This window comes from Cnephaeus nilssonii (genome assembly GCF_951640355.1).
Source record: "Cnephaeus nilssonii genome assembly, chromosome: X".
NCBI lineage: Eukaryota > Metazoa > Chordata > Mammalia > Chiroptera > Vespertilionidae > Cnephaeus > Cnephaeus nilssonii.
The window spans coordinates 25,452,726-25,464,316 of record NC_137071.1 but is presented as its reverse complement, the minus strand read 5'-3'; the positions used below and the strand labels follow the sequence as shown (position 1 = coordinate 25,464,316).

General features: G+C 38.1%; 1 pseudogene across 1 annotated transcript; it reads left to right on the top strand.

Moving 5' to 3' along the window:
• Positions 1 to 9,794: 9,794 nt before the first annotated feature.
• On the top strand, positions 9,795 to 10,574 carry LOC307095724 (small ribosomal subunit protein eS6-like; annotated as a pseudogene). Its single transcript has one exon. The product of its transcript is annotated as a small ribosomal subunit protein eS6-like (transcript).
• The last annotated feature ends 1,017 nt before the right edge of the window (positions 10,575 to 11,591 follow it).

Here is an 11,591-nt window from a genome sequence, read left to right as displayed (position 1 = left end):
GTCTTATGGAAATTTTATTATTTTTTTTGCTTTTTTTGTTCAATGTCTTTCTTTTGGCCTGTATAGCATTTACTTTTCTGAGTAGACTTTATCAAAAGCTAACATTTTAGCATGATGAATAAAGCAAGGTAGAAAAATGTTTAGATTAATTAGGAAATGTCTAATAGGCTGTAAAACTACTCAAATCACAAGTTTGAAAATAACCACTGATATTCTTAGAAAGTTCTGTTTAAGTGGTTGTAATATTTTTCAGAGCAAATTTTCAGTGTATGAATCTGTGTCTGTGTAAAGCAGGGGTCCTCAAACTTTTTAAACAGGGGCCAGTTCACTGTCCCTCAGACCGTTGGAGGGCCGGAATATAGTTTTTAAAAAAAACTATGAACAAATTCCTATGCACACTGCACATATCTTATTTTGAAGTAAAAAAACAAAACAGCAAAAACACCTGCCCGCATGTGGCCCGCGGGCCGTAGTTTGAGGATGCCTGGTGTAAAGGGTGTTGAGGTAAAGATAAGGATAGTTATTCAGTTGTCTTTCTTGCTTTGTTAGGAATTCAGGAAGAACTATACCTACTTTCTTAAGGAGAGGTGATGGAGGACTAAGATAAACTCAGATATCTGAAGCGCTGAAGAGTTCTATTCCCAACTGGAAGTTTATATCCAGATCTTATTTCCTGTTTGCCTTTCCACCACATTCCATTATCACTTTGATATCTATGTTTCTGGCCTCATTATGGCAACCTGACCTTCATTAGTGCTGTTGATTTAGCAATTAAATCTGATGGTTTTGGTCTCAGGCAATTTTACTAGAGCAATTAAATAGGCCAGATTGTTCAGCTATAAGGACCTAAGTCTCTTTTGTTACATTCTATGGGTTATATTATTTAATGTAACCTCTTTTTTTATTCTAAAAGTTTAAAAATCATAATTTACATATATGTGTTTCCATGTCCATGAGAAGCAAATTCATATGGTGAAATGAGACCAAGGATCATAAATTCTCCGAGTATAGGATTAAGGCATTATTTTGTCTTCTGAGATGTTATGTAACCTGGGGCAAGAATTACCTATTTCAGGGTCTAACAAAAATAATCATAGCATCCAATTGGAGGCAGTAGAGCATAGCTATAAATACTGTGGACTCCAAAGTCAAACTGCCTTTCTTAAAATACAGCCTCTGCAACTTATACCAAAGTGTAACTAGAAAACATTATTTCTTTGTCCTTCAGTTTCCTCATCTGTATAATGGAGATATTAGTACGGCATAGGGGACCAGGTCTGCTGTCTCCAAATCTATTGATTTTCCCATTATACTATGCTGAGATAACTTAGGTGAAAGCTCATTGTGATAGACAAAGTAATATGAGTTATAAACACCTACAGCATGAGAAAAAAATGTAGTGATTAAAAGAATGAATAAATAAAAATAAAGCAGCATTCAAAACTTATCTTGCCACCTTACTGAGAGGTAAGCCAGCTATTTCAAGACATCTTTTTTAAAAACATTTTTTAAAACAAAAAACAAAAGTGAATATCTGTCAAACCATAGCAGGCAGGAAATGCCAAAGATGTTGACCTTCCCCTGGAAACACGTGACTTCCATTCTTGGCAGTGTAAATCTGGGAACTTTTGTAGGAAGGACATGAGCATATCTTAGTTATCATGAGGCCCCATAAGTATCCAGGTTTAAATCATGTGAGACTTCATTGATTACAATCATAGTTGCAGAGATAGTAAGTTAAGTTAAAGAGAAAGTAAACTCCCTTTTTAACTCATACTTGATCTACCCACTTACTGAAGCCTAGGTTCTAAGGTAGGTCTCAGCTCAAAAAGTAGCAAACACTATATGTTCATGTGACTGTATGATATCAAAACCACTGATTGATTCAGCCTAATAAGGAAAAATGTTAATTTGTAACATTTTTAAACAAAGGGAACTGATTATTTGTGTTGAATTGATGAAACTGGTTAAGTGAACCTTCAGTTTTCTTTTTTTTTTTTCATTTTTATTAATATTGTTTTCTTACTTGACAAAATCAATCAATGGTTTTGACTGTTAAGAATCCAACTCAAGTTCATGGCTGGCTCCCCTCTGTGGGGATCTCATCCATTCCCTAAATTTGAAATATCTATATGCTCTAAATCTGTTGATCCAGCCCTAACTTAACTGAGCATAATTTGCATGTCCAATTGCCTGCTTAGCCTATCTAGTTAAATGACTCATAGGCATTTCAAATTTGTCCAGAAAGGTACTTTATTTTTCCCTACCCCTGCCCTTCTTTCTCATTACAGTAAATGGTAATACAATCCACAGTGTTTATTGAGACAGAAACCTAGAAGGCTTCCTTGATTCCTTTGGTTCCTTCACTCTGCTGACCATAACTAATCCATTATCAATTTTTGTGGGTTTTACCTCTGATATATGTATCTTAACTCTGCCCACTAGTTTTCATCTTTATTACCACCAATATATTCCGGGCCACTGTCATCTCTAACCTGGACTATCCTACTAGTCTCTTATATGGTTTCCCTGTTTATATGCTTCTACTCTTGACCTTCTCTGATACATTATCTAAATAATAGTTTTTATTATTTAAATGTAAATAAGACCCAGCTACTTCCCTCCCTACATTTGTTTTTTCCATTGTAATTAGAATAAAAAACATGTTCCTGTCTGTGGCCTACAAAGCTTTGCTTGGTGTGGCTCCTGTTTCTTTTCACATTACTCCACCTTTTGCTCCCAATGTTCTAGCCTTCATTTCCTTGAACACATCAGACTCATTCCTGCTTAGTGTGTTTGATATTGCTGATTCCTTTTTCTCCTTCTGCAAGTGCTTCACATAGCATATCTGACCCCTCTTCTTTTGGGTCTTAGCTTATATTTCACTAAAGTGAGGCCTCTCAAAACCAACTCATAGAAAATAACCCTAGCCATTATTTTCTATAACAGCATCCTGTTTGCTTCCTTTACAGCACTTATTAAAAACTAATTTTATTTTAAACTAGAGGCCCAGTGCATGATTGAATCATGCACATGTAGGGTCCCCTACATGCTTTTGCTTTTTGCGGTGGAGCTGGGTGCCTGTCCGCTGGTGCACCAGGCCTTTCAGAAGCCTCCGGCTCAGCGGAGGCTTCTGAAAGGCCTGGTGCCGGAGCAGACAGGCACCCAGCTCCCCCACTTTTGATGATCTGCAGCCGCTGAGGGGGGCTACCCTGCTGTTGAGAGGCGCAGGGGGCTGGACTCCCGCCCCCTGCGCCTCTCAATGGCCGCTGAGGGGGTCTGCCAAGGACACCTGGCTACCCTGCCATTGAGAGGCGCAGCTGGGTGTCCGCGGCAGGCCCCGTCAGCGGCCTCGGATCTGGCCATTGAGAGGCACAGGGGGCGGGAGTCCTGCCCCCTGCGCCTCTCAACAGCAGGGTAGCCCTCCTCAGTGGCAGCGGATCCGTGCCTCTCAATGGCCGGATAGGCCACCCCGAGTCCCGCCCCCCAGCCTCCCGCCGCCCAATCGTGGGCGTAGCAGAGTGATGGTAATTTACATGTTACTCTATTATTAGATAGGATTAGTTATTTGCTACACATCTTCTTTGGTAAAACTTAAGCTCATGAGGACAGGGACTATGCCTGAATTATTTGCTAATGATTCCCTAGTTCTTAGTACAAAGTTTGGTAGATAAACAACTAATAATTATTTCTTGACTAAATGTATCATTGTGTTTAAAATCAGGTCTTTTAATTTATCCAATTCATCTCCAGCATCCTTGTGGGAGAATACAAATTGTCCCAAAGTAACAAAATACTTTGGAGGCTAAAATGACCAACTTTGACTTAGAATTGCATAATTACTTAAGATATATAATTCACCAAGGTCTAAGGACAAGTTATTTTCAGGGATTTTGTATCAGCAGTTACAGTAACATCCTTTGGTGATTTATGGGAGTAGATCTTAATCCTCAACTCTCTTTCTCCACTTATTAGATTATAACTACATGAGCACATCCTTCTCCTCTCCAGAATCCCTAGCTCAAATTGTTGTGTATCATAGATTTCCAATAATAACATTCAATGCCACTCCCTGCAACTTGACATTAAATGCAAAAGGGAAAATGAAAAAAAGGACTAGGCAGATTAATATTCTTGCATTTACATTAATAACATAAAATATTATTCAATTGAAAGAAAATCCAAATGAAAGCCTAAATGAACATATCGTCCATGCTGGGTACTAGTCATAACATTGGCAAACTATTTCAGAAGTTTAATGGCCTTTGTTAAAAAAACACACAAAACATTCAAAACCAAGATAAAAAGAGACTACAAGGCAATTACTGTTCTCTATCTCTTGTCAGTTATCAAATTCATTCTTGTTTTAGTTAGAAAAATAGAAATCCAGCTAATACAAAATACTTTGTTGCCAATGCAATTTTTATATGTTCAAATAATCTGGAGTCACATGTTTTTGCAAAGAACTCTAAAAATCACAACCAACTCTGGGGGTATGGTGTAGTGCCAGAGCTACTGTCCTTCAGAAATCAAGTTAAAGTGAATTAGTATAGCCTGAACAAATGGGCCTAGTGAAGATGAGGTGTGTTATGAAATTATTTTAAGTTTCAGAGGCTGAATGCTAATTTAAAATAATATCGGTTAAAACACATTCTCCAGCAACTTCCAACTCCCTTTCTTGGCCATTGTCCTGCTAACAGTGTGTTTTCTGTATCTGAGTCCATTTATGTTTTGTGTCTTCATTTATTTTGTTCTTTGGATTCACATTTAAGTGAAATCATATAGTATTTGTCTTTCCTAATCTAGCTTATTTCATTTAGCATAATACACTCTAGGTCCTTGCATACTGTTGCAAATGGTACCATTTCATTTTTTATGGCCACATAATATTCTGATGTATATATATATGTACCACAGCTTTTTTCCCATTTGTCTTTTGATGTGCACTTCCATAGCTTGGTGATTGTAAATAAGGCTGCAATAAATATATTTAATTTTGAATTATTTAATTTTTAATTAGAGTTTTGGGTCTTTTTAAATACATACACAGAAGTGGAATTGCTGGGTCAAAAGGCAGTTCCATTATTTTTTTAAACCTCCATACTGTTTTCAGTAGTGGGTACACCAATATGTATTCCCAACAACAGTATACAAGGGTTCCCTTTATTCCACATCCTTCCTGTTGAGTATGATAGTGATATATATTACCTCTGTTCTCATTTTGCTTACAGTTTGTATTATAATTGGGTGCTGGATTTTGTCAAATGCCTTTTCTCTATTAATATTATTGCATACTTTTTATTTTTTATTTTGTTTATGTGGTGTATCACGTTTACTGATTTGTGAATATCAAACAAACCTTGCATCCCCAAAATAAACCTCATTTGATCATGCTGTATGATATTTTTAAAGTATTGCTTAATTCAAAGTGGAAATAGAGACAACATACCTCAACATAATAAAAGCCATATATGACAAATCCACAGCTAACATCATACTCAATGGGGGAAAATTAAAGCATTTCCCTCAAGATCAGGAACAGAACAGGAATGAGCATTTCAACCATTCTTATTCAACACTAGTGGCCCAGTGCACAAAATTTATGCATTTAAAAGGGAATTAATTAGAGGAAATATTTTAATATTGCTATTTGCCCTTTCTCTATAATAGAAGTGTCAGAGATGAAAGAAAATTAGGAAAATGTATATGAAAATTTTTCTCCTATCAGAGTCTGGGGTGCGCTGTGGTACCCAGAGTCAAGTCCCCAACCACCCACGTGTGCTTTGAAATCACATGAGACCCAGACCCAACTGGCCCCACCCCCATTGGGCGAGATTCAGACCCAGCTGGCACCACTCCCATCAAGCCCCGCTGGGAGAGGGTCACAACCTCAGGTCCCCTGGCCCAACACCAGACAGGAGACACAGCCTCAGGTCCCCCAGCCGGGAGCCAGCCGGGGGACACAGCCTCATGTCCCCCCTCAAGCCCTGCTGGGTGAGGGGCACAACCTCAGGTCCCCTGTCAAGCCCTGCCAGGCGAGGGGTGCAGCCTCAAGTATCCCAGAGCACCTTCAGGTCCCCTGGCCCAGTGCAGGGGCAGGGGGCATGGCCTGAGGTACCCTGGCCCAGTGCTGTGGCAGAGGGCGTAGCCTAAAGTCCCCTGGCTTGGCACCGGGGTGGGAGGCTTGGCCTGAGGTCCCCCATCAAGCCCCGCCAGGCAGGGGTCATGGCCTGAGGTCCCCAGTCAAGCCCTCCTGGGCAGGGGATACAGCCTCAGGTACCCAGCCGCAGCCCGGCACCATGCAGCCTCAGGTCCCTGCTGATTGCTCATTACAGCTAGTTATGGTAACCCCGCCTCCACTGTGGGTGAAGCCATCTTGTGCTACAGAACCCTGCCTCCACTGTGGGCGCAGCCATCTTGTGACGGTGTGAGGGTCAATTTTCATATTACCTCTTTATTATATAGGATAGCATAGGAATTCCTAGCCACAGGCAAATAAAAGAAATAAAAAGCATCCAAATTGGAAAGAAAGAACAATTTCTTATTGTCATTATTTGCAGATGTCATAATAATGTATATGTAGAGAACACTAAAGATTCCACCAAAACACTACTCAAACTGATAAACAAATTCAGTAAAGTAACATGATGCAAAGTAAATAGGCCCAGACCAGATGGCTCAGTTGGTTGGATCATCACCTTGATACCCTAAGGTTACTGTTTCAATCCCTGGTCAGGGCACACAGAAGAATCAACCAAAAAATGGAACATAAATAAGTGGCACAACAAATAAGTCTCTCTCTCTCTCTCAAATCAATAATAAAAAATTAAATATATATATATTTCATATATATATAAAAGCCCAGCGACCGAACGGCAGAATGACTGGAACGACCAGTCGACCAGTCGCTATGATGCACAGTGACCATCAGGGGGCAGATGCTCAATGCAGGAGCTGTCCCCTGGTGGTCAGTGCGCTCCCACAGTGGGAGCGCCACTCAGCTGACTGGGACAAGTGGTTGCTTCCGCAGCCGCTCAGAGGGAGGCTCCACAGCCACTTGGCTAACCAGCTATGCCCACCACCAGTGCATGAATTCGTGCACCAGGCCTCTAGTGTGTGTGTGTTTGTGTGTGTGTGTGTGTGTGTGTGTGTGTGTGTGTGTGTATATATATATATATATATATATATATATATATATATATACAGATATTGGTATTATTGGTGCATTTTTATACACCAGCAATAAACTATCAGAAAGGGAAACTAAGAGATCAATGCCATTTAAATTCCATAAAAAAAAAAAAAAATACCCAGGATGAAATTAACCAAAGAGGTAAAAGACCCATACTCAGAAAATTGTAAGACACTGAAGAAAGAAATTGAAAAAGATACAAATATATGGAAGCATATTTCATGTTCATGGATAGAATGTATTGCCGTTATTAAAATGTGCACACTAAAAATGTCCACACTATCCAAAGCAATATATAAATTCAACGCAATCCTTGTCAAAATACCAAGGGCATATTTACAGAACTAGAACAAATAATCCAACAATGTATATGGAACCACAAAAGTCCCCAAATAAACACAGCAATCTTGAGAAAGAAGAACAAAGTTGGATGAAACTCACTACCTGACATCAAACTACAGTATACTGTAAGGCCATAATAATCAAAATAGCATGGTACTGGCATAAAGACAAGACATATAGATCAATGGAACAGAATAGAGAGCCCTGAAATGAACCCACGTCTTTATGCCAATTAACATTTGACAAAGGGGGCAAGAACATACAATGGAGTCAAGACAGGCTCTTCAGTAAATGCTGTTGAAAAATTAGGCAGACACATGCAAAAAAAAAAAATGAAACTAGACCTCCAACTTATACCATATACAATAATAAACTCAAAATGAATTAAAGATGTAAATGTAAGACTTGAAACCATAACACTCTTAGAAGAAAACAGACAGTAAAATCTCTAACATTTATCTTAGCAATATTTTCTCTGATATATCTCCTCAGAAAATGGAAACAAACAAAAATATGCAAATGAGACTATATCAAACTAAAATATTATTGCAAAGCAAAAGAAACATTAATAAAATGAAAGGACAACCCACTGAATGGGAGAATGTAATGGCCAATGATATATATTTAAAGGGGCTAATACCCAAAATTTGTGAAATCTCATACAACTCAACATAAAAAAATACAATTAAAAAATGGGCAAAGGGTCTGAATAGACACTTCTCTAAAGAGGACATACAAATAACTATTAGAAATATGAAAGCATGCTCAAGTTCACTAATCATGAGAGAGATGTAAATTAAAACCACGGTGAGATATTTCCTCACACCTGACAATGATTATTAACAAACAGTGAACAAACAACAAGGAAACCCTAATGCACTGTTGTTGGGACTGCAGATTGGTGTACCCACTATGGAAAACAGTATGGAGGTTTCTAAAAAAAATTAAAAATGGAACTGTCTTTTGATTCAGCAATTCCATTTCTGGGTATATATCTGAGGAAAATCAAATGACTATTTGAAAAGAATAGATGCACCCCTATGTTCATTGCAGTATTATTTACTACAGCCAAGTTATAGAAGCACAGGAAATATAGTTAATAATGTTATAACTATGTTTGATGTCAGTTTGGTACTAAAAATATTAAGGTGAGCACTATGTAAAGTATATGATTATCTAATCACTATGGTATACATCTGAAACTAATACAAAACAATATTGTATCTCAACTATAATTGCAAAAACAAATAAAGTATTGCTGAATTCAGTTTGCTAATATTTTGTTGAGGATTTTTGCATCTATGTTCATCAGATATAGTGGCCTATAATTTTCTTTCTTTGTAATGCTTTTATCTGGTTGTGAAATCAGGATGTTAGCCATTGTAAATAAGCTTAATATCTTTCCTTTGAATTTTTTGGAATAGATAGAGAAGAAATATGTCTTAGTTCTTCTTTGAATGTTTGGTAAAATTCCACAATGAAGCTATTAGTTTCAGAACTTTGTTTTCTGAAAGTTTTTTGATTAATGCATCAAATTTGCTTAATTGGTCTGCTTATACTTTCTGTTTTTTCTTGATTCAGTTTTAGAAGATTATATGTTTCTAGGAATTTATCCATTTCTTCCAGATTGTGCAATTTGTTGGTATATAATTTTTATAGTATTTTCTTATAATCCTTTGTATTTCTGTGGTGTCAGTTGTCACTTCTCCTCATTCATTTTTGTTTTATCTATTTGGATCCGAAATTTTTTCTTGATGAATCTGATTAAACGTTTATCAATCTTTTTTAGGACTATTTCATGGTTTAATTGATCTTTTTTTTTTTTTTTACTATTTGTTTCCACTCTGACCTTTATTATTTACTTTCTTCTATTCACTTTGAGGTTCATTTGTTGTACTTTTTCTAGTTCCATTAGGTGTAAGTTTATGTTGTTTGAGATATTTCTTGTTTCTTGAGATAGGCCTGTACTGCAATGAATTTCCTTTAGGACTGATTTCACTATGCCCCATAGAATTTGGGTTGTTGTCTTTACATTTTTATTTGTCTCAAGGTATTTTTTGATTTCTTCCTTGATCTCATTGTTAACCCATTTGTTGTTTAGTAGCATGTTATTTAGCCTCCATGTGCTTGTGTGTTTTACATTTTTTTCTTGTAATTGATATCTAGTTTCATACCATTGTGGTCAGAAAAGATGCTTGATATGATTTCAATCTTCTTAAATTTATTGAGACCTTGCTCTTTTTCATGGCGCCTTGGAGGCTGTTGGCTGCTTCAGGATGAAGCTCAACATCTCTTTCCCAGCCAGTGGCTGCCAGAAACTCATTGAAGTGGATGATGAATGCAAACTTCGTACCTTTTATGAGAAACGTATGGCCACAGAAGTTGCTGCTGATGCTCTGGGTGAAGAATGGAAGAGTTATGTGGTTCGAATCAGTGGTGGGAACAACAAACAAGGTTTCCCTATGAAGCAGGGAGTCTTGACCCATGGCCGAATCTGCCTGCTGCTGAGTAAGGGGCACTGCTGTTACAGACCAAGGAGAACTGGAGAGAGAAAACGGAAATCTGTTCAGGGTTGCATTGTGAATGCCAATCTCAGTGTTCTCAATGTGGCCATTGTAAAAAAATGGGGAGAAAGATATTCCTAGTCTCACTGACACCACTATGCCTCATTGCCTGGGGTCCAAAAGAGCTAGCAGAATCTACAAACGTTTCAATTTATCTAAAGATGATGTCTGCAAATATATTGTGAGAAAGCCTCTAAACAAAGAAGGTAGGAAACCTAGGACTAAAGTACCCAAGATTCAGCATCTTGCTACTCCCCATGTCCTGCAACACAAACACAGGCGTATTGCTCTGAAGAAAGACCATACTAAGAAAAACAAAGAAGAGGCAGTAGAATATGCTAATGTCTCACTTTATATTCATTTTGGCTAAGAGAATGAAGGAGGCCAAAGAAAAATGCCAGGAACAGATTGTGAAGAGACATAGACTGTCCTCTCTGAGAGCTTCTACATCTAAGTCTGAGTCCAGTCAAAAATAAGATTTGGTAACTAACAAGTAAAGGAGAGCAAATATTATATATATATATATATATATATATATATATATATATATATATACACATATATATATATAAGCCTAAGTGACCATTCAACTGTTCCACCGTTCAACCGTTCCACTATTTGACTGGTAGCTATGACATGCACTGACCACCAGGGGGAAGATGCTCAACACACAGGCATGGAAACATGGAACAGACTGATGAATCTCAGAGGGAATGGGGTATGGGGGAGGGTGGGAAGAGATTAACCAAAGATCTTATATGCACACTAGAGGCCCGGTGCACAGATTCGTGCACTGGTGGGGTCCCTCGGCCTGGACTGCGGGGATCGGGCTGAAACTGGCCCAGTGCACAGATTTGTGCACCAGTGGGGTCCCTCAGCCTAGCCTGTGGGGATCAGGCTGAATCTGTGCACCAGGCCTCCAACATCCCCAGAGGGGTCCCGGATTGCAAGAGGGCCCAGGCCAGGCCAAGGGATCCCAGTGGTGCACAAATCCGTGCACTGGGCCTCTAATATATATATATATATGGAGAGAGAGAGAGAGAGAGAGCTTGTTTTGGGGACTAACATATGGTCCTTCCTAGAAAATGTTCTATGTGTAATTGAAAATAATGTATATTCTGTTGCTTTAGAGTGATAGCTTCTAAAAATATTAATTAAATCCACCTGGTTTAAAGTATCATTTAAGGCCATTGTTTCCTTGTTGTCTTTCTGTCTGGAAAACCTATATATTGATGTTAATTGGGTGTTAAAGTCCCCACTGTAACTGTAATACTGTTAATGTCTCACTTTATGTTCATTTAGATTTGCTTTATATATTTAGGTGCACTTATGTTGGGTGCATAAATATTCATAAGGGTTATATTGGGTGTTAAAGTCCCCACTGTAACTGTAATACTGCTAATGTCTCACTTTATATTCATTTAGATTTGCTTTATATATTTAGGTGCACTTATGTTGGGTGCATAAATAATCACAAAGGTTATATTTTCTTT